Genomic DNA, 23,687 nt, shown 5'->3' with positions numbered 1-23,687 from the left:
ATAATTTTGCTTTTGTTTGAAAAAAATGGAAGAAGGCTTAACAACCTGTATGGACCACTTATTAAACTTTAATTCCATATGATTTGCAAATACATATATTTATTTTAGACTAAAATTGTACTATCACTCCCAAATTAAAATTTACATGTTTTGAACAGGATAACCACTATTTTATAACTTTGATGTAGGAAATAGAAGAAAAGATATTCCAAGGTAATAATAAAGTATATTATTACATATATTGTATGACATTATTATTAATAAATAAAAAATTATATGTCATACAATATATATATTATATTATTATATAAATAATAAAAAAAAATAGACTCTGAAAAACAAAGATGAATTTCTGAAATGACTTTGAAATGAGTAGACATTGCTTTAATAATAATTCTTTCAGAGTAGACATTGCTTTAATCATTGTGGTATTTCCAGGGCTTGGTTCTGCAGCAGGTGCTCAGAAGTGTGAGTTGTTGAACTGATGTATGCTTAAGGAAAAATTATCAAATTTCTCAGTTGATGAAGAATCTAGGGCAGGAAAGTGATGGGAAAGGAGACTGTGTCTCATTTTCACTAAGTTCTACGTACAACATTATTGGTTGAGAAATACATAGTCTCTTCTCAGCAGCTGGCTGGCCACTGGCCATAACACATGCACATGTGTGTGACATCCCCACCCAGAGCCAAAGTACAAGGCTCATTTTCTTGCTCAAGGCAAAAATTCTAGCCAGTTGCCAAACAAGCATGACAGAACTTTTATTTGGAATCATCCAAAAAATGAAATAAAGTTATTTTGCAAGTGATTGCTTTATTAATACAAATAAAATTCAGAGAAGCAAAGGGAAATTTGATAAATGCACAATCAGAAATGTACAAACCATAGGTGTACAAAGTCCCATTCTTTGACCCTGGTTTTGGGGAAAAAAAGGCAAAATTATATATTCATATATGAACATATATATTGATATAAATGCATGGGAGAAAGATCTATAAGGCCGTAGATCAATCATTGATAGTGATTATTCTGGGTTGAGAAGTGGGATTGGGCATAGGGAACATACACTTTTTATTCCATATGCTTCTATTATTGTAACTGTCTCCTCGTGGGTTTATATTCATGTGTACCTACATAATTTAAAAAGAAAAAGATCATACACAATGAAAAAGTAGATATTGATTAAATAAGGATTACCATGCAATGGAGCCAATATTTGTAGTTTTAAGAATATTTTTCTCTTATGCCTTCCTGAGTTCACAACCTTTGTCCTAATCCACATGAACCTCCACATACTTATCAGTCAGATGGGTGTGAGAGTGGTTGTGGGGTAGACATTAGATAATGATAGGAGTACAAAGAGAAAGATCAAGGTAAAATAGAATTCCGTTGCCAAAATTGGATTATGTAGCATGACAATAGCCTTGCTAGCAAAACTTTTGTCTTGATGAAGCATATTCTAATTTATTCATCTCCCTTTAATCTATCAACCCCTGAGCCTGGAGGACTTGCATTATAGATTGGTGGTATGGAGCAAACGGCAGCTAGGTCAGTTTTATGGTTGGTAGGGAGAACATAACCTAGAAGTAAAAGAGAAGGCTTCTCAGTTCTGGTAGGGGAGATTGTGGAGAGAAGGAGAGAGATAAGTGTGAAGCCTTCAGATGCAGGTTCTGACTTCCCAATCTTTGGGCTTCAGCCTGGGGAAGAGGGAATATATTAGATAAGTTATGGTAGCACTTGGGGCAATGGTGACCTTTACCAAGGAGATCCATTCCCAGGTGGCACTCACCACCAATATAAGGCAGCCAACTTAGTTACAAGCACAGCTCATGGAGCTAAGCAAAGAAGGCCTGAGGTTCAGCTCTCATGGCAACCCTTGCCTCTGTTATTGAGTGGACAGGAGGAAGAAGGAGCTGAGACTGTTACTGGACAGCTTTTCAGAGAAATCACTACAATGTGGGTGAGGGTGGAAAGCTCTGCATGGTGGATTGCAGGGAGAACTGTCCAAGGCAGACCTTGGAGAGGCCACAGCACCAGTGGGTGCTGAGATGGGGTCAGAGTGGCCAGGTAGAACTATGGGCCTGTCCTTGTGCACAGTTCCTACATTATGTTACATCACTTTAAACTTAAACTGGGAGAGGGTGATCAGGCAAACAAAGGACACTATCCTCTAGGCAAGAAGATACTCTTTCTCCGCCCTCTACTCCCAGGCCCAGTGCTTTCCCACCACCACACAGAAAGAGCACCCCCAGATTCCACCTTAGGGAGATAAGCATGGGAAGGGGTAAGAGAAAGAACATTTTCAACCAAATGAGAGATTGTTTCCTAAATGTTAGGATCACATGGGATTAAATTTAAACAGGACTCAGTTAATTTCCCCTCTCACTAGCCAGTGGTTAGTTACTCCTTATGAGTTCTGGACAAAATGATAGTATATCTTCTCTGCAAGTATGAGTTATACTGTGAAATTTTGTAATATCACAATAAATGAAAAGTAATGATAGAGCATAAAAGTTCACTGAATAAGAAGACTCAGGTGGAGAAAGAAATCTTGTCCTAATAGAAAGTCAGAAAGTCTTATTAAAAGTCATGCAGCAAAGGATAGAGGGTAGGGAGTCAGCTTAAGGAAGGATATTGGACACTTGGCACATGAGGACTGAAATCCAATCACACACAGTGGAATGTAGTTAATGTCTCTGATGCATATATGCTTGCAAATTTCTTATGTGAAAACTGTTCAGAAATTATACCTGCTTACTATTTCATGTTACTATTAAAGAACAGAATGAGACTTGCCCATTAACTTTCAGGTGATGGAGAATCTTGCATGCTCGAATACAAGCAATCTTTCCGCACCGACACAGTGAGGAAAAGCCCCTCTCAGAAGCCATTCTAGGGCCAATTGTTCTGACCCCTCATCCAAAGTCCAGTCCTTCTCCAAGGTGGTGGTTAAGAACACAGATTCTGAGCTAGACTTTCCTACTTACGAGCTTTATGTCCTTGGGAAAGCTACATAACCTCTCTATGACTTAACTGGGAATAAGAACACCTAATTCTAAGGGCTGTTTAGGGTAACTAACCATCCTGGTTTGCTGGGAACTGAGGTGGCTGCTGGGACTTGAGACTTTCCATGCTAAAACTGGGAAAGTCCTGGACAAACCAAGAGGCATTGGTCACCCTGGTTAATATGAGGACAAAGGAGTTAAGTCACACAAAGTTCTCTGACAGAAGTGTACTTGGCACAGAGCAAGTGCTTAGTAATTGTTGTTACCATTATCATGATCACTATTACAACTAGTACTATTGAATATAAAAAAAGAGGATTTCTCGGCCAAATGGAGTATTTACACGTTGCCATAATGCTGTTTGGATTAAAGGGGCTGAATAATGACCCCTGGAATCTCCAGGTCTCTTAAGTGTCCTGAAATTTTTGCCTAATCATTTATTTAAAAAGAACTTAATACAGAGCTAATACTGAAGTGCAGGCTGAAATAAAATTCTATATAACTGAAATAAATTTCTCTGGAAAAATGACAGAAGATCTAGCAAGAAGGAAGATCTAGCAACAGTGCTTGAAGTCATCCACTAGGGTCTCTCCGAAATCCTCCAAAGTTCTAGTACTTCAGACAGGAGCAAGTGAGGCTTTTTACGCTAATGCTATTTTGAGGCTCAGAAGCACAGAAATGTGGCAAGAATGCCACCAGGAAGCTCTGAGAAAAGGCTGATGTTTGCTGTTTGCAAAGCAAAGTGAGAGGAAGACTTTCTTGCAGCAGAATAAGGAAAAAATAGCTAACATTAATTGGCTGGTTTTTATATGTTGGACACTGTTCTTCTTTTTCTTAAAGATTTTTTATTTATTTATTTAAGAGAGAGAGAGCAGAGTGAGTGAGAACACGAGTGTGGGGGGTTGGAGGGGCAGAGGAAGAGGTAGAAGGAGGCTCCCAGTTGAGCAGGGAGTGCTGGGCACTGTTCTAAGAGCTTTATGTGTGTATTCCCACTTAATGTTCACAACAATCCTGTAATATGGATACTTCCAGTTTACAGAAAGAAGCTGAGGTTCAAAGATATTAAGTAATTTATTATGTTTACATTAAACAGCAATTAATAACAGTTGAAGTCAAAGAGGGATTTAATTTATACCTAGGCATTTTTAATTATGCAAATCTTATAAATTGTGTATCACCTTCATTTACACAGTATTTAGAGATCTGTTGATAGTCAATTTTTAGTTTTGATTGCAGTTTTGATCTTTATAGTATTATTAGATGAATTATGTGGTACCTTCCCATTCATGTTCACACCTCTCTTGAAGGATACACACATGACTGACCCATGAAATCCCTGCTCAAGATATTACTGTTCCCTAGTGGGAACCATTTGAACCGGAAGCATAGCAATCAAAGAAATGAGTCAAGGAGATAAATTGCCTCTGTCAAGTTAGCTTTGGAAACTGGAAAGCCTACAGTAGAAGCAAAAGTCATAATCCTAAAATTATTTTTCTATAAATCGGTGTTACACATGACAGAGGTCAATATATCTTTGAAAACCTTAGTTTCTTCTATTGTTTCTTTCAAGTTGTATTTTAAGTGCAACTTGTTTGATTCTTAGGTAACTTGAAACCCAGGGATAATGATATTAATCATCATAATTAACATTAACGAAAGTCAATTTTTTACTCTTTCTGGTAAATTATTTCTATCTTCATTTTCTTATTGCTGCCTAGAGAGAAAGTTATATCATAAAGTAGAGTAGCAGTATTATTCAGATTCCAGAAACTCAACCTTCTAGTTGTAAATGTGGAACAGCTGGTTATATATTTTGTTCCATAGAGGAAGACAGAAAGATTTATTGAAGAACTAAAGTGAGAGTGAATAGAGTTGAATTATCCCTGCTCAATTGGCTAGTTTTCAGTAGTCCATGGGGTAGCCATAAACTTTGAGGCGAGAAGACAATCAGCATTCATTCAACAGAGACTACAGGAGTGGCCTATTGCCCTCAGAAACTCTGGCATGTCAAATATTTGCCTTGTGTGGGAAATCTGATAAAGTCCCAGAGCTGTAGTTTTCTCTCTTATAAGATAGGACTGCAAAGGAACCAGCTCAGAAAACTATTCTTTTCTTTAAAATCTTGAGATTCAAACATACTTAAAAGCATGGCAAAGCTCACAATTCAATTTTTCCCATGCATTTAGATCATAATGGCTTGATTTTGAAATTAAATGTTTCTACATTGGCAAGGCCTCTATAGTCAATTTTTTTTTCCTTCACTGAAAGCCCTGTGTTGTGAAGGGGAATCTGAGAATCAGAAAGTCAAGATGGGAGGTATTTGAAAACAGTTGAGATATTTAAAACCTATCTATATTGTGTGATAGTGTCTTTCTCAAATGAAATCTCTTAGCAGAGAACAATTGGGCTGGTGTCCCCAAGAAAGGACTTTTCATATTCATGAATTCACAATCACCTGAGCAACCATACAGTGTCTGGTACTGTTCTGTATGAAAAATAAGGAAACATTTCATTATTGTTGAGTGCTGGGCTGGTCTCCTGATTTGAGAGAAGCAGAAGAAAAAGGGCAGGTGGGATAAATGACAAAGGGTCTTTCCCAGGATTTGGGCGGCAAAAAGGCAAGAAGGGGCGAATGTGCTGTTTCTGATTGCACTTATGAGGAGCCTGAAATGGCCACAGTGCTCCTGGTACAAATATCACAGCACTTGCCCTTGACTATGTCGGCCCTGGCCCACCTACCAAGAGCAACAATCTCCATTGACAGGCTTTGTCTAAGCCACTTTCAGAACCAAGGGAGGCAGACCTGGTGGTTAACCAGAAGGCTCTGTCACCACTAATGCTACTGGGCTGGGAAGAGCCTAGGATGGGATGAACAAAGATGGAGAAACATGAACAGTAAGCCATGGGTCTTCACTTTCTCCCCACTGCTGGGACCCATCTCATCTCCTCAATGTAATGGGAGCTGACTTTGAATCTTGCTTAACTGCTGCTAGTGCCCTTCCATCAGGAGATTGGCCCTATTTGTGGATTTCCTTTGTCCACTTGAATGGACTATGCTGGAAACGTGCCTTTGGCATTCATTTGCTGCCAGGAACTGCATCTGTCCAAGAGTTCTGGTTGCTCTGCAAACCTCATCCTTTTAGATATGACTTTAGGCCTTATCTGAAGGGCCACAGCTTATAACCACACAGGCTTTCTCTACTGCATGAGTCCAGGGGTTATCATTCTCACAGGCCATAGTTTAAATGGTTCCTTTCTGGAGTTGGCCAATGCACAGGCCAGGCCTTTCGGGATGAGCTACACTCCTTGGACAGCATCATTTGAGGTGGTCTGGAGATCCCTGGAGGAGGCTGACATTCTATTTTAAGTTTTTTCTCACTCATGACTTCTGACTCCCATTCTTTGTGCTTATGATATTCTTTACTTCTCTCAACCTCCTACATGCTTTGTGGCCAAGCCCTTTATGATTCAACCAAACCTAATTTATCTTACTAAGGAATGAAAGACAGGGAAGGAGAAATGTATTTGAAAAATTGCATAGATCTCTTGTTCCAACAGAAGAAGACTGCAGAAAGTCATAGGATACCTCTGACCACAGCAAATCACCTTACAGAGCATAGTGAATTTGCACTGAAAGGGAACTGTACTTCTTATAGTTATTTCATGGCATATGTGTGTATGTTTAATGGTAATTAGGCAAGTAAATAATAAAGCCAATAGAAATATCCTTGGACTTTGCAGATTCAAATAAAAATAGTGTATTCACTAAGAACTGAAACTTCATGAGCATTGTTCTGAGAACCTGAGAACATGCTGCCATAAGCACATTAGCTTTATTATCACAGGACAAGATCAGCTCAGCCTAACAGCACAGCAGCTAACATTGCAGATTCTGCAGCTAGGCAACCTAGGATCAATCTCAGGTCTACCATCTATCTGCCAGTAATGTGATCTGTGGCAAATTTTGTTTTCTCTTTTATATTTCAGCTTCTGCATTTGTAATTCAGGAATAATAATACTTTACTCAGCAATAAAACCATCATATTAATTGTGAAGGAGATGTACCTAGATAGTGACATCTGCAGTCACTTTCCTGGTCCCCTGATTGAACAGACAGATGAGCAGCAACTCTTACAAATAGTCCTCAAATTGGGATTATTTCTGATCAGGTGACTGATTGCTTATCATTACAGAAAAAGTTATTGTAGTAACATTACTCATATTTTTGTGTTAATTTCAATATTGTTTCTAATATTTCCAGGAATTTAGCCAATACTTCTCCCAAAGTAGGAATAATGAAATTGAAAATTATGAAACTAACTTAAATTTGAGCTTACCTTTAAATGACTATATTGATACTTTCATTACTTCTCCAATGAAATTTTGGTTGCTACTAGAAAGAATGCACCCTCCAACGACAATGATGAGTTTGACTCAGCTCTGGGAGGAGGAACGTGAGCCTTTTTACATCACAAACACTCCAGGGGGAAGTTCATTAGGAAGAGCTCAATTGTTTCCTACCATGCACCCTTGACAGTCGCCAAATAACAATTTAGATGTCCAAACAGTAAGAATACAAAGTAGTCAACATCAATACAGTCAGAAATAAATCTGGGATAGTTTCATAGAAGCTAGCACAATTTGCAGAAGTGAAAGTAATTTTGGAATTTATATGAATTTTAAATCAAATACATACATATCTATTTTTTATGATGCTAATGTAGTTGATTTCTGGCAATGATACAGAGTCACTTTGTGGTAACACTGAGTCAGTGGAAGCCCATGTGTTATAAATAAACATTTGGCTCTACCAAGCAGAGATTTATCAAAAGTTGTGCAAAGGCAAACAAGGCAGGCAAGCCTTGATCCCCTGCAGGTACCATTCCATGTGCGACCAATTACTTTGCGATTCTGCAAAATATATAACAGCAACCAGATTTAGGGCACAGAAAATTTTAGGAAATTTTATTATTAAACCCCACTAAAATGACTCTGTTTACATGTTTTCTCCCAGAGGAAAGGAGGACAAGCCTAAGATTGTCTACATGAGAGTCATCCATCTTTCTGCTCTCCAGCTGGCAGTTCTGAGCTAAGACCTTCTGGCCTAGCCACCACCCATCAGCCTCAGGAGAACACTCCTAGGAGAGTGATGCGTATTTTCTAAGAGGTTTGATGATGTCAGATAGGTTAGTGCAAGATATATGGTACCTCCACAGAGTATGTATCAACTGCCTCAGACTCTTTGAAGCTCTTTCAAGAAGTGGCCTTTAGCAACTCCTAGCCAAGCCTGGCTTTCCTAGGATGTCCACTGGGGATTTATTCTAAGTTGACTTCAGAATCATGTGTCTGACATGGGAAAATTAGGGAGCATTTTGTTTCATTAACTGCTGCTAAATGAGGACTCACTAAATAGAAAGCTGCTAATTTTGTGCAACCAGTTCTGGGGATATACCATGAATTTGGAAGCTAATTTTAGAACATAATTCTAGTCTTAAGAGAAACTCAGGGGGCGCCTGGGTGGCTCAGTTGTTAAGCAACTGCCTTCGGCTCAGGTCATGGTCCCAGGGTCCTGGGATCGAGTCCCACATCGGGCTCCCTGCTCCGCGGGAAGCCTGCTTCTCCCTCTCCCACTCCCCCTGCTTGTGTTCCCTCTCTCACTGTGTCTCTCTCTGTCAAATAAATAAATAAAATCTTTAAAAAAAAAAAAAAAAGAGAAACTCAGTACTGCAGTCTGTAAGTATGACTGAAAGCATTTGAGGAAGGCATTTTCATATGAACTATACTCTTAGAGCATAAATTCTGAAACATGTTACAGATTACCTTTCATTGGTGTAGTTACTCTAACAATATAGATAGCTATTAAGCTTGAAGAGAGTTGATTTCATTTGTTATTCTGTACAAAGGAAACACCTAGCAACGTTATCATCATTAACAAATATTTTGGCAATTTATCAGGTATGGAACATTGATCTAGGTATTGAAACTATAAAAAGACTCATTGAGAGTCTTATCACTTAAAAAGAGATATTAGGAATATAGGAATATAAAAAAAAGATAGCAATCCAAGGTAAAATACAAGATGGGTAGTACCTGGAATCACTGAGGACAGAGGAAGTAAGATTGATCTAGATTTGATGAATGTTGAGCCTAGAGAAATGGAACAGAGGGCACCTAGTGGAGTAATAATATGGGCAAAGGCATAGAGGTGTGGATGAAAACAGCACATCCAAAAAGGCAGTGTGGGATAGACTGGCAGTGACATGGCCTTGAATCCAGGGTTGAGTCCTGACTCTGCCCCCTATTGGCTGTTTTACCTTTGGCAGGCTATTTGACTTTCTGAGTCTACTTTCTCATCCATAAAATGAGGACAATCATAACTAGATTGCAGGCTTTTCATCATGGTTAAATAAATAAATTTATTCAGTTATTTTTTTATTCAATTAATATTCCTTATAGTACACTTTAAATAAAGTTAGCTATTCTTACAAATAATAAGTTGATTCACTTGGAAAGAGCAAGTCCATGTGGGAAATTACTGGAGCCTGAAACTAGAGGCATAAGCTGCATCTAAATACAAATGACAGTCACCATCAATTGGTAACCCCTAAATACTAACATTGATACAAGGAAAAACCAATAGCAAAAACCAAGTTGTGGTCTATTTCTATTGTTTATAATCTGCATATTCCTTTGTTCAATAATTTACAGGCAATTCCCTATTTTTTTGTTTGTTTTTACAAAGATAGGGACTGGGGAAGAATGTAGTCAAAGCTATAAAAATAAAATCCAAAGTATCCAGACATACAAAGGTTAGTGTGGGCTAATAGAGCTTATAAAGATTTTGTTTTTCTAAGCAGTAAAAAAATAAGTATTAAAAGGTATTTAATATTGGGGTGCCTGGGTGGCTCAGTTGTTAGGCGTCTGCCTTCGGCTCGGGTCATGATCCCAGGGCCCTGGGATTGTGTTCCCCCCCAAAAAAGGGGGGGTTAATATTAACATAAAAAAAATATATAGTATAGACATAGACTTATAGGAATTTTCAAAAGATCATTTATTCAGCATGCATTTACTGAATTCCTACAGTATAAACACTGGATATGCAGTAGTAAATAAAATAAGTGTTATTTTGTTTAGTGGAGGAGACAATAAAGAATAATACACACAAAAAAGTGAATGTGATAAATGCTCTGAAGGAAAAAAAAAAAAAAAACAGTAAAATTCCCCAAAGAACAATATTAGAACAACTCATTTAGACTGGGCTGGGGGTCAGAGAGGGCTATTCCAAGGAAGCAGTGTTTGTGCTGAGACATCAAGGACAGGCAGGAGTGAACGAGGTACAGGGTGAAGGCAAAGTGGTCGAGGTCTTGGCCCTAGGTGGGAAAGAACCTGGGCAATGGGCCTGATATACACAGTTTTCAAAGACAATGCCAGACCCGGTAGCCTATACATATATATATATTTTTTAATTTGCATAAACCTTGACCACAATAGATGACTTTGAAGTCAACTTGCCCTGAACGATCTTTGAAATCCATTGGCAATTCTTATAATAGAAATTCAAATATTAGTTCTGGCAACAGAGGCAGTCTAATCCCCAAGCATACATAGAAGGATGACTTTAAACAGGCCCTCTGGTGAGGAACCCTCCTACACTGTTGGTGGCAATGCAAGCTGGTGCAGCCACTCTGGAAAACAGTATGGAGGTTCCTCAAAAAGTTGAAAATAGAGCTGCCCTACAACCCAGCAATTGCACTACTGGGTATTTACCCCAAAGATACAAATGTAGTGATCAAAAGGGGCACCTGCACCCCAAGGTTTATAGCAGCAATGTCCACAATAGCCAAACTATGGAAAGAGTGGAGATATCCATAGACAGATGAATGGATAAAGAAGATGTATACACACACACACACACACACACACACACACACACACAATGGAACATTACGCAGCCATCAAAAAATGAAATCTTGCCATTTGCAATGACGTGGATGGAACTAGAGGGTCTTAATCTAACTGAAATAAGTCGATTAGAGAAAGACAATTATCATATGATCTCACTGATATGTGGAATTTAAGAAACAAGACAGAGGATCACAGGGGAAGAGAGGAAAAAATGAAACAATATGAAACCAGAGAGGGAGAGAAACCATAAGAGACTCTTAATCATAGGAAACAAACTGAGGGTTGCTAGAGAGGAGAGGGGTGAGGGATGGGGTGGCTAGGTGATGGACATTGGGGAGGGTATGTGTTATGGTGCATGCTGGGTGTTGTGTAAGACTGATGAATCACAGACCTGTACCCCTGAAAGAAATAATACATTATATGTTAATTGAATTTAAATTAAAAAACCGACCAACCTAGCAGGTATTCCCTTTTTCCAAATGCTGATTCCCCTCCAGAATCTGCTTGCTTTTGATTGCTCCCAAGTACCTTTAGTTAGTTGTATTTTATATTTTTCCCAGAGTTTATAGTTGTTGTCTGTGGAAGTTAGTCTGATAGGAGGAACATAATCATTATTGGAAGTGAATGCTTTCATTTGAATGAGAAGGCCTGATTTTAATTTCTGTGTAAGGGTGAGAGAGTTATAGCATCATGTGTCCAGAGGTGTTTGTGCGCAGGAAAGTGGCATGTCAGCTAACAGACATATCAAAAATAAATAAATAAAGAGACTTTATTTAAAAAAAAAAATTAAAAGGCCCTCTGGCTTCAAGAGATCACATTCTTAAAAAGCAACTCAAATCAGACTCAGTGAATTGAGGAAACAATGTGACTATATTGTGCTCTGAGAATAAAGTGGTAATAAAGAGTGTAACAACAGGTGGTAGGGTTAATTTTAGTTTTACCACAATTATATATTGCCTCCTCCTGGCTTGAACTACTATGCACCTCACTCAAAGTGAGATGGCCAAAGCTCTTTAGACAGAGGTCCAACATGGCAAATGTGGACTGTTTACCTCCCTCTAAACTTGCTGATTCACCCCTTCCCCAAATACAAGTATCACTTAACATAAATCAATTTAATATAAACAACTATAGGTTGTCTGCAGATGTCCTTACATAGGGTCCTGGCTATGTGGATGCCTCAGGTATCCACAATAATGTAAAATTCGGGAGGGTTGGAGAACCAGATGCCATCATGAGCACAAAGAATCTGGCAGGAAGTAATGACAGACATAGTGCTCCACGACCAGGAAAGATACACGTTTCCTTGCATTTCATGCCTTTCCTAATCTATGTGAGGATTGTAGGGCTGCTGAATTTTATTTGATTTTATTTTTGCCTCTATCCAAACTGAAAATCAGTAACCAGCCCATTCCCCTAATCACCTTCATCAATATTATGATGCTCTGTGCTCAATGCCATGTTCTCTGAAAAGCTGCCATTGGAAAGCCAGAAGTTTGTGTGTATGGGGTATTGAGGGATATTTTTTCTTTGACATTCTTAAAGAAAGTAGACCAACCTAAAGAATGAAAGGAATGAGCATGGAATAAGGAAACGCAAATACAAAGAACTGAGCCAGAGATAAGAACATCAAAGAGGGAGAAGACAGGAAGATTTATTATGAGGAAAGGAAATCAAATCAAAGGAAAGACAATAATGTGATGGTGGTAGTAATAACCCAAGAAGTCCAATTTTTCTCTCTGAATAGAGCAAACAAGACCTGAACATAACTAGTGTCTGCTTCGGGACAAAGGGGAGAACAGAACACAAAAAGTGTCTGTCTCAAAAAAAAAAACCCACAAAAAAACCAAACCAAAACAAAAAAAACAAAAAAAACCCAACTCAGTCAACTGTGCATGGTTTTTTTTCTCATCAATTCTCCAAATACTCTGCTCGGAAAAGGAGATGGGAGTTATTGGCTCAGAGTTAGTGAGGCCTATTGTATTTGACCCCAGTCACCCTTGAAGTTTGCATCTGTCGCAACACAGCACACAGCTTCCTTATACACTGCCTTTGTCTGATGTACTCATGCGGGGCTGTGGAGTGAGACACCCGAATAGCCCACCAGCACCATAGCTACCAGCCTGCCCCTGTCTGTGCTTCCTTCTGCAGACAGAGACCCAGAGATGCAAATCAGCATCCCAAATCAGAAGCCTCCTCTCTGCACTCCTTACCTTCCAATTTTCTGTCCTATGCTTCCTCACATGATGGAATCTTGTCAATGGGTACTAGGAGTGACTCTGCAAATATGAGCAAATAGTTCCCTTGGGTCTTAGAAAGAAGGCGGGAGAGAAAGGGTTTCAAAATAGCTTAATAGCAGTAAAAGCACTAGTAGTCAAACTGCTAGTTCTTGTTAACACTATTCTTCTCATTCCAAAGGCCCACTGAATACCAGAATGTTTACAGCTGAAGTCAAGACCTCGAACCTCACCCCCCATCAGTTACTTTGAGTTTTACAAATACGCTAAGTGTGGCAGGTCCGACAGTGACCGCATCAGGTTAGGACCAGCTTTCCTGAGAAACAGTTTGCTGGACCACCCACACTAGATCACCAGGAGATCTCAGCAGAACTGTACAAAATCCCTCCTATCTGGTGATCCTCTTGGACCTCTAACCCACCACTGTTGAGTGCCAACTTTGCATCTCCTTTACTCTGCCACTTTGTTGACATGACATCCTTTGTGTGCTATTTTCACCTCCATTTTCCTGAGCTTATACCTTTTAATTTCTTTATTATTATTTAAGTGGAATTTTAGTGATAGTGGAGATAAACATATGTTCAACCAGCTATGTTTACTGCAAGTCTTGTGTGTGTGTGTGTGTGTGTGTGTGTGTGTGTGTGAGTGGGGGCGCGGTGTGAGTGGGGAGAGGGTCAGAAACCCTTAAACACCATCTAACATAAAAATCCAGGTGGATGCAGCAGCTAGTGAAAACTGTCTAGAACAAGGCTTGATAAAACTTTAACTGTGGGCCAAGTCTGACTCTGCTTGTTTGTGTAAATAAAGTTTTATTGGAACACAGTCATGCCCATCCATTTATGTATTATCTACGGATGATTTTACACTACAATGGCAGAGTTGAATAGTTGCAGATGAGACGAAATGGTTTGTCTCTGACAAAAAAATTTACTATCTGGCCGTTTACAGAAAAAGTTTGCCAACCTCTGGCCTACAATGCAGGCTGATAACAACGCTTAATATTGCAAGATGATGTAAATATTTTTCTTCATTTCAAACTTGTTTGAGGAATGTTAAAATTTTTGGAATTATTACATTTAATTTTAGTGGCAAAGTGAATGCCATGGGCAGGAAGGAAATATTTTTTACTAAGGTATGGTAAAAGAATATCTTTTTAAAGAAAAGTACTGATCTAGGTTCAATATCTTGTATCTGCTATAGTTGTGAGATAATGTTACTTATAGAGGGAAAGCTGGCAACTCTATATATTAAATTAAAGAATTGTTAGTTGACTAGCATTGTTTTGTTTGTTTCTAGTGCCTCAAGAAAAAAATACTCCGTTTAGAAGGTCATCTTGCTAAAATTTTGTAGTAAACAGTAGCTATAATTGCACATTGTTGGCTTAGATCTTTAAATTGTACTTGTAAACTAGTCCACACTTTTCAAATCCAAATTTTCACCATTATGATTAAAAAGTAAAGCATTTAAAAAGTGATGGTCCTTGAAAAAGTGATAGCTCTTCCCTGAAAGGTCAAAATACTTCAACATAGCCCTGGAAGAAAATACATAAAATTTCTAACAGTAGTAACAATGGTAAGATTAAGGATAATTTTCTTTGCCCCTCTCTCTATTTTCCAAAGTTTCATAGTGGACATTACACTTTTATAATTAGGAAAAAAATTCACTTCGCAAGGAATTTTTTCTACCAGGAAGTGAACTAGAATTGGGTTGTGCTATTAGTTGATAAATTGATGTTATCTATCAGCTGTCACAAAGTTATTATCACAGGGGGCTAGCTTTCTGAGGGATAAATGATGAGCTAAGTTTGTTTTGTAGATAAAACAATTTCAGGCAATACCAGCCTCAGAGGTGCAAAATACTCAGAGACTAAGAATTGTGTATGAAAACCATTGGACATAAATGAATTGGCATTTAGTTCAGTTTTGTTTTGTTTTCTTCAGCTCACTTGTCCCAATTTTAGTTTGGAGGATAGCATCATCTTCCCCACAGGTAACACAGCCTATGGAATTGCTCTGGAGAATAAAAGTCTTTGCTTCATCCACAGCTCAGTCCATGCCTTTCCTGGATATGGGAGGTTGGGGGGGTTGCAGAGAGTTGCACTGTGCAATCATTCCCCACCCCATATTTTCCTACAGATAAAATCCATATGTAATTAATGTCCATGATAGCTGGAGCCTGCAATGTGAATACTGACTGAATTTCAGGTAAAAATACTAAAAGCTTTTAGGAGTAATAATTTTTGGATGCTTATCACATTTAATCCTCAGATATGTGATGCATCAGGCCATTACTGAGAAAGAGAGACTTCTGGCTCCTACTCTGGCTGCCAAAGCCCATGCTCCTAATCACTCCACCCAATTGCCTTACTTTTGAACTTCTCCTCTGATTTTATAAATAACCATAATAAAGCTCATTTATTAAAAGAACTAACAGCTATCAATTTCAACTAATATTCTTCAATATATCAAGTGTTGAAAAATACCATGCACATATTCCCAGCAAACGACTAACCATTTTGCCTCTTTTTAAAAGCTGAGTTTGAGATACAGTTTCTTTATTTGTGGAAGTCTCTGTTTTCAACCTTTTGTGTTGCACAAGATAATTAACTTTTCTTTTCCTAGTTAAATAAAGGCTATCAACCTAAACATAAGTGGAAAGTCACATGCAATGTTAAAATCCACTTGACAAAGATTGTGAGTCAGTTGCACATTGATGGTACACACAGTCTACTAGGTCAGGTTCTGGGCAGGCCTGCTCCTTGTTCTCCACTTGTTGGTTTATTTGTCCATTCATTCATTCAATCATGTATGTTGAACAGTTGTTCTGCACTATGCTAGGCACCGGGGATAGAGAAGGTCTAGAGCCTGCAGGGTTGTCATACAGATATAGACTCAGACCCAAGGTGCTAACAGCTTCTCGTTCTAGTTGCTGTGGTTAGAGTGTCCCACTCTATCTCTCTATGTCTGGGACTCCAAACCCTGACACTCTCGGCAGGTATCTCACAAGGTGTGCAAGTGTACAGGATAGTAGATAACTGAGTTATTTAAGCCAGAGCCCTAAAAGCCAAGTTATTGGAAACATTAAACAAAAGGCACCCTGCGTCCTACTCCAGGGCCCAGGGAATCTCTTCAGGTTCCAAGTGCTATTCTTCCCACCTTGGGCCTGGCTGAGGCCCCTAGGGCCTGAGAAGACCATGTCTGGTGCCCTGGACTTCTGCTTGCTCATGCAAGGGTAGTGAAAAACTCCAGGACACAAACAAGTATTTTGGGAAAGTCATTTATCTGACAAAGGCAGTGATTTGTGACCTGAGAAGGCCTACAATGGCCGCAAAGGCTGACTTCAGTGGGACTCATTGCTGCATGGATTTCTCTGTCCTGGTCAGCTGCCCACCAAAGATGTCAACCCTGCTTTTCCTCCTGGGCTGGTGTGGTCAAGCACTGAGTGAGCAGATGCAAAGGCAGCTGAGGGCTCCAACTGTTCTTATCATACTGGTCCATTCACTCAGGACACCTCACCCCCACATTCTCCCTTTTAGGTTCTTGTGTCTCCAATCCCTCATCTGGCTGGAGAATGTGAGCTGACTCTCTGGAGGAAAGGGTCAAAGGGTGATAACACAAAGAAATGCATTGCTAATAGAAATTATTTGAGGCACCTGCTCAAGAAAGTGGTGGTAGTATAGACCTTGGATTGAAAAAGAGAAGGGGAATTCTTCTCAGACCCTTTAACTGATTTAGTGTATCTAACTCTCATCATTACTTTATTGTAGCAGTAGTTCCAAGCTCAACCTTGTTTAACATGAATGGGCAAAGTAGCCTATCCACATTCTCCCTGTACAAACCCTGCCCACAACTAGTTGATTCCATGATTCCATGTTAAGATATGTGGATTTGTTTGTCTGTTTAACAGTAAGAAGTGTGACCAAAACTAGAAAAAAATTTTTTTTCAAAAGTCACTGGGGTCATTATTAAGGCAGTTTGGGTATAGGTCTCTTCTTAATACCAGCAAAGGTCCTTTTTTGATGATATTTTTATCAGTAAAACACCTCATAAGGATAGGAAGAGTTTACCAAACCCTATCTTGATGGATAAAGTGAAAATAAATTTGAAACACATGGATTACATTTCCCTAAAATGTGCATGAGTTCAAAAGTTAACAATAATAGTGCTTGACTAAAAGCATTTGGAAATTTCTTAAGCCTCAAGAGTTTGAAATATCAGTTTCTAAGTTGAACTTAGATGGGTCCCCTTACACATTAGGACACTATAATTTACATTAAAGGTATTCACAGATAACACGTCAACAAACCAAGAATAGCAATATGCTAGTTTTATCCTTTGCTTTGGAAATATCCTTGTATTTCAGTACTTAAAAATAAACCCTTTAATTTATAAGTTACTGAATTACTTTATGAAGACAGAATAATTATTCTTGCTGTTGCACATAAATTAAAAATACACAGTAGTAAATGCAAAGTTAAACATGATAAAATTTCTGAAAACATTAGCAAACATCTCAAGTGTTCAATGTACATTTGACATTGGAATTATGGAAAGATTATACAATTTCAGTGTTGTTAGAATATAAAGATTTGTCTTGATTTTTTTTACTGTAGATTCAATTGTTTGTAAGAGTTCAAAGGATTTGTTAAAAGAACAAACAAAAAAAACAAAAAACACATGGGTGTAACTGGTGTGACTGAAAACTAAAAAGTCAGTAGAAAGACACAATAGGGATGTAGGAATGTCCTAACTGTCTACATTTACTGGAAAAGAGCTTTTTTAAAAAAATATTTTCAAGATTCTTTTTAAAAGAAGTTAGAAAAAAAATCAGGTAGATTCAGTAGAGAAAAGATGGTCCAAAGTACAATTATATCATTTCCTATTAAAAAGAATGAGGGCCAATGGGATTAATCTGTAAATGTTAATGATAGGTAAGTTCACATGGAGATAGTTGTCTCAACCCACTTTTCAATGTTTTGGGTTTAAGAAAGCATATTTTGTCTCTAGCACACTTTTGCTTGATTTAAATTCTCTGCATATTTTAAGAGAAACATATTCCATATGTTTCTAATTCATTTATACAAGTTTACTAATCATCATTGAAGATATATTGATCTCCAAGATATTCTGAGCTTAATATTAAAACTACCTTCCATAAGGAACTAAATTCCATGTTCATAAAAAGTCAGAAGGTCAAACACAATGCAAATTCAAACATATACCATGGAGTAGAGTTTCCTGGCTTACAAACGAATTCATCCTTTCTTAACCCTATATCCCATGAGAAAAAAATCAAAGAAAAAAATAAAAAAACTGGAACCACAAATTCAATGAATAGCCCAGATGTTGGAGGCCTGTAACCTTGAGTGTTCTTGAGAAGAATAGTCATCTCCCCAATTAAGAGGTGATTATTAAATGAAAAGTCACTTAATTAAATCACAAATTCACTGTAAGGAATAAAATTATTTTCCCTAATATGGGAGCCACTGGAATTTCTCATTCCTGCATAGCAGTGCTTCTTATACTTTAATTGCATATGAATTACTTGAGGGATCTTGTTAAACTATAGATACTGATTCAGCAGGTCTCAGATGGGCCTGAGAATCTGAATTGCTAACAAGTACCCAGGTGATGTCGTTGTTGCTAGTTCATGGACCACACTTTGAGAAGCAAGCGTCTGTTGCAGGGTTTCTCAACCACCACTGATATTTCAGGCTGGATAATTCTTTGTTTGGGCAGAGGGCTGTCCTGTCCACTGTAGAATATTTAACCACATCCCTGGCCTCTACCCACTAGAGGACAGTAGCACCTGCCTCCACTCCTTCACTCATGACAACCAAAAATGTCTCCAGACATTAGCAGAAGTCCCAAATCTGGGGATAAAATTGTTTCCAGTTGAGAACCAGTGCTCTATTTTTATGTTTAGTGGGTAAATGTTTGTTGCATAATATAAACACCTCTTTTGATGAACTAGCTTCAGTGAATACAACATCATTAACCAAATAAATAAACAGCTTTTTTTCCCCCTCTAAGCAATTATAATATTTTTATTTATGGACACTCTAGATTTTTCACTGATTTTATTTCCTTCCTTACTGGTCACCAGGGTGCTCAGAAGTAAATTTGCAAACCACTTTTAGCAAATGTGAAAATTTACAGGGATAAATTAAAAAAAAAAAAAAAACTCAACTACTAGATTTATTTTATTTCTCTTTTTTCCCCCCTCACATTGAGTAAATCACCTCTTTTTATTGCATATTTTCATGGGCTCCTTCATATACAATTTGAAATAAAATTGGTTTCCTTTAAATAAGGCAAACCAACAATTCTAATAAAAATAGAACAACCAGGGGACTTCTGGGGAAGACGGCAGGGTAGGAGGACCCTAAACTCATTTGTCCCACAGATACAACTAGATAAAATTTGCATAGAGCAAACAACCCAGAAGAGGACCCAAAAACAAACTCTACAACTAAATGTACAGAAGAGGCCTCATCGAAGAGGGTAGAAGGGCAAGGACTTGAGGACTTGGTGGGAACCTAAACCCTACAGGTCTGCCACTGAAAGGAGAGAGCCACACGCATGGAGAAGGATGCGTAACAAATTAGCACACTGGGGCTCCTAAAAGGGGAACAGAAATCCTCATAGTATTTGGCTTTGAAATCAGAGGGGCTGAATTTTGTGAGTGCTTACAACCAGTGGGACTTAAAGTCTGGAACTTTAAAATTCAGCAGGCTCAGCTCTGAGGGAGCCCAGAGGGTGATAGGAAGCTGAGCCCCTGTCCTTAAAAGACAACATAGCAAATTTCCCATGGAGATACAGTTTGGAAGCAGCAGTTTGAAAGGTACCTGGGACTTAGAGGAGAGAGAGTTAGTTACTAATCTCAGAGTTCACTAACGGACTTCTCTAGGAGCAAAGAAGATGGTAGGTGCCAATTCCCTCCCCGACCCCTCATCATAAACACAGAGCCACTTGTGGGAATCAGCATGGCACCTGTACTCACTACTTAACTTGCTTACCCCACCCCTAACCCCCGCTCCAACCAGACCTGCCTCAGTCCCAGTACCAGAGATCCCCTCCCCCAGAAGACCTGCACAAACCTTGCAAACACTATCTCCTGACCTTCCACTGAGGATATGTGCACTTGTTAAAACTGCACCTCCCTCCCATGCATGCTTTGTGGAGTGGCCCTGGCTGGCCTGGACTCCACCATGGCTACACATTCCCTGTGGAGGAGGACCTGTGCCACCTAGTTAAAGGTTCATGTCCTGCCCACTAATTTCAAGAGTAAGACATTTTCCTAACTTTCCTAAATTTCAGAGCAAGCTGACTTTCCTACACATAGAAACAGACACAGAGAGTTGGCAAAATGAGGAGATAGAAGAATATGTCACAAATGAAAGAAGAAGACAAAACTACAGGAAGAGACCTAAGCAAAATGGATATAAGTAACATGCCTGATAGAAAATTTATTTTTTTTAAAGATTTTATTTCTTCATTTGAGACACAGAGATACAGAGAGAGAGAGAGAGAGAGAGAGAGAGAGAGCACGAGCAGGGGGAGAGGCAGGCAGAGGGAGAGGGAGATGCAGGCTCCCCGCCGAGCCAGGAGCCCGATGTGGGGCTTGATCCCAGGACCCTGAGATCATGACCTGAGCCGAAGGCAGAGGCTTAACGGACTGAGCCACTCAGGCACCCCTGCCTGATAGAAAATTTAAAATAATGATCATAAAGATACTCACTGGACTTGAGAAGAGAGTGGAGGGCATCAGTGAGATATTTAACACAGAGATAAAAGAGAACGAACAGAGATGAAGAACACAATAAATGAAATTAATAATACATTTGATGGAATAAACAGCAGGCTGGAAGAAGCAGAAGAACAAATTAACGAATTAGAAGACAGAGTAATTGAAAGTAATCATGCTGAACAAATGAGAGAAAAAAGAATTTTGTAAAATGAGAATAAACTTAGGGAACTCAGTGACTCTATCAAGTGTAAGAACATTTATTTGAAGAAATAATAGCTGAGAATTTCCCATATCTGGGGAAGGAAACAGGTATCTAAATCTAGGAGATACTGAGATCCTCCAACAAAATCAACCAAAGGAGGTCCACACCAAGACACACAGTAATCAAAATGGCAAAAAGTAGTGATAAAGAAAAAATTCTAAAAGCAGCAATAGAAAAGAAGATAGTTATAGTTACATACAAGGGAAACCCCATAGGACTATTAGCAGTTTTTTCAGCAGAAACTTTGTAAGCCAGTGGCATGATATATTCAAAGTGTTGAAAGGGAAAAATCTATAGCCAAGAATACTCTATCCAGCAAAGCTATCATTTGAAATAAAAGAAGAAAGGAACAGTTTCTTAGACTAACAAAAAATAAAGGAGTTCATGACTACTAAACCAGGCCTACAAGAAATATTAAAGGGCACTCTGAGTGGAAAGGAAAGACCATAAGTGAGAGAATGAAAATTAGGAACCACAAAAGAAGTAAAAATAAGTATTTTTGTAAAAAAAAAATCAGTTGAGGGATTCATAAAATAAAAGGATGTAAAATATGAGGGGGGAAGAGTAAAGGATGGTTTTGGGGGCACTTGGGTGACTCAGTTGGTTAAGTGGCTGACTCTTGATTTTGGCTCAGGTCATAATCTTGGGGTCATGAGATCAAGTCACGTGTTGGGTTCCACACTGGATGTAGAACCTGCTTGGGATTCTCTCTCTCCCTCTCCCTCTGCCCCTCCCTACTCACTCTCTCTTCCTCTCTCTCTCTAAAAAAAAGAATAGGTTTGAACTTAAGCAATAAAAATCAACTTAATATAGACTGCTATATGGAGAAGATGTTATATATACAAACCTAACAGTAACCACAAATAAAAAACCAGTAACAAATATGCAAAGACTACAGAGAAAAGAATCCAAGTATTTCACTAAAAAAAATCCCCAGCAAACCACGAAAGGGAGAAAGAGAAGAAAGGATCAGAGAAAAACTATGAAACAACCATAAAACAAGTAGCAAAATGGCAATAAATACATATCTATCAATAATTACTTTGAATGTAAATGGACTAAGTGGTCCAATAAAAAGACAGGGTGATGGAGTGGATAAAAAAGCAAGACCTATCTATATGCTGACTACAAGAGAATAATTTCAGACCTAAAAACACTTGCAGATTGAAAGTGGAGGGATAAAGAAATATTTATGACGCAAATGGAAGTGAAAAGAAAGCCAGAGCAGCAATACTTATATCAGAAAAAATAGACTTTAAAACAAAGACTATAACAAGAGACAAAGAAGCACACTATATAATTATAGGGAAAAGTCCAACAAGAAGATAAAACAGTTGTAAATATTTATGCACCCAACATGGGAGCACCCAAATACAAAAAAGCAGCTAATAACAAACATAAAAGATGTCATCAATAGTAATACAATAATGGTAGGGGACTTTAACACTCCATGTACATCAATGGATAGGTCATCTAACAGAAAATCAATAAGGAAACAGTGGCTTTGAATGACACATTGGACCAGATGGATCTAACAGATATATTCAGAACATTACATCCTAAAGCAGCAGAATATACATTCTTTTCAAGTACACAGGGAATATTCTCCAGAATAAATCACATATTAGGCCACAAAACAAGTCTCAACAAATTCATAAAGACTGAAGTCATTCCATGCACCTGTTCTGAACACAACGTTGTGAAACTAGAAATCAATGACAAGAAAAATCTGGAAAGAACATAAATACATGGAGGTTAAATGATATGCTCCTAAACAATGAATGGGTCAAAGAAGAATTCAACAAGAAAATTAAAAAAAATATATGGAGACAAATGAAAATGAAAACACAACAGTCCAAAATCTTTAGGATGCAGCAAAAGTGGTTCCAAGAGGAAAGTTTATAGCAATACAGGCCTACCTCCAGAAGCAAGAAAAATCTCAAATGAACAACCTAATCTTACACCTAAAGGAGCTAGAAAAAGAAGAACAAACAAAACCCAAAACCAGTAGAAGGAAGGAAATTATAAAGATTAGAGCACAAATAAATGATACAGAAACTAAAAAAATAATAGACCAGATCAATGAAACCAGGAGCTGGTTCTTTGAAAAGATCTACAGAATTGATAAACTTTTAGCCAGACTCATATCACACACACACAGAGGGGGAGAGAGGACTCAAACAAAATCACAAATGAAAGAAGAGAAATAACAACCAACACCTCAGAAATATTAACATAACATAATGAAATAAACAAACAAACAAACAAAAAAACCAAATAACTGAAGAGAATATCATGAAAAACTATATGCCAACAAATTAGACAACCTAGAAGAAATGGATAAATTCCTAGAAACATAGTCTACCAAAATTAAAGCAGGAAGAAATAAAAAATTTGAGCAGACTGATTACCAGCAAGGAGATTGAATCAGTAATAAAAAGAAAAAAACCTCCCAACAAACAGAAGCCTAGGATCAGACCACTTCACAGGTGAATTCTAGCAAACATTTAAAGATGAGTTAATATCTATTC

At 38.2% G+C, this 23,687-nt stretch overlaps 1 protein-coding gene across 2 annotated transcripts in view; it reads right to left on the bottom strand.

Moving 5' to 3' along the window:
* Positions 1-23,687, bottom strand: part of VEPH1 (ventricular zone expressed PH domain containing 1) — a 216,003-nt gene that overhangs the window by 63,999 nt on the left and 128,317 nt on the right. The gene's annotated exons all lie outside the window — the stretch shown is intronic.

The sequence above is a fragment of the Halichoerus grypus genome, chromosome 1, assembly GCF_964656455.1.
Source record: "Halichoerus grypus chromosome 1, mHalGry1.hap1.1, whole genome shotgun sequence".
Lineage (NCBI taxonomy): Eukaryota > Metazoa > Chordata > Mammalia > Carnivora > Phocidae > Halichoerus > Halichoerus grypus.
This window is presented reverse-complemented; position numbering and strand designations above follow the sequence as displayed.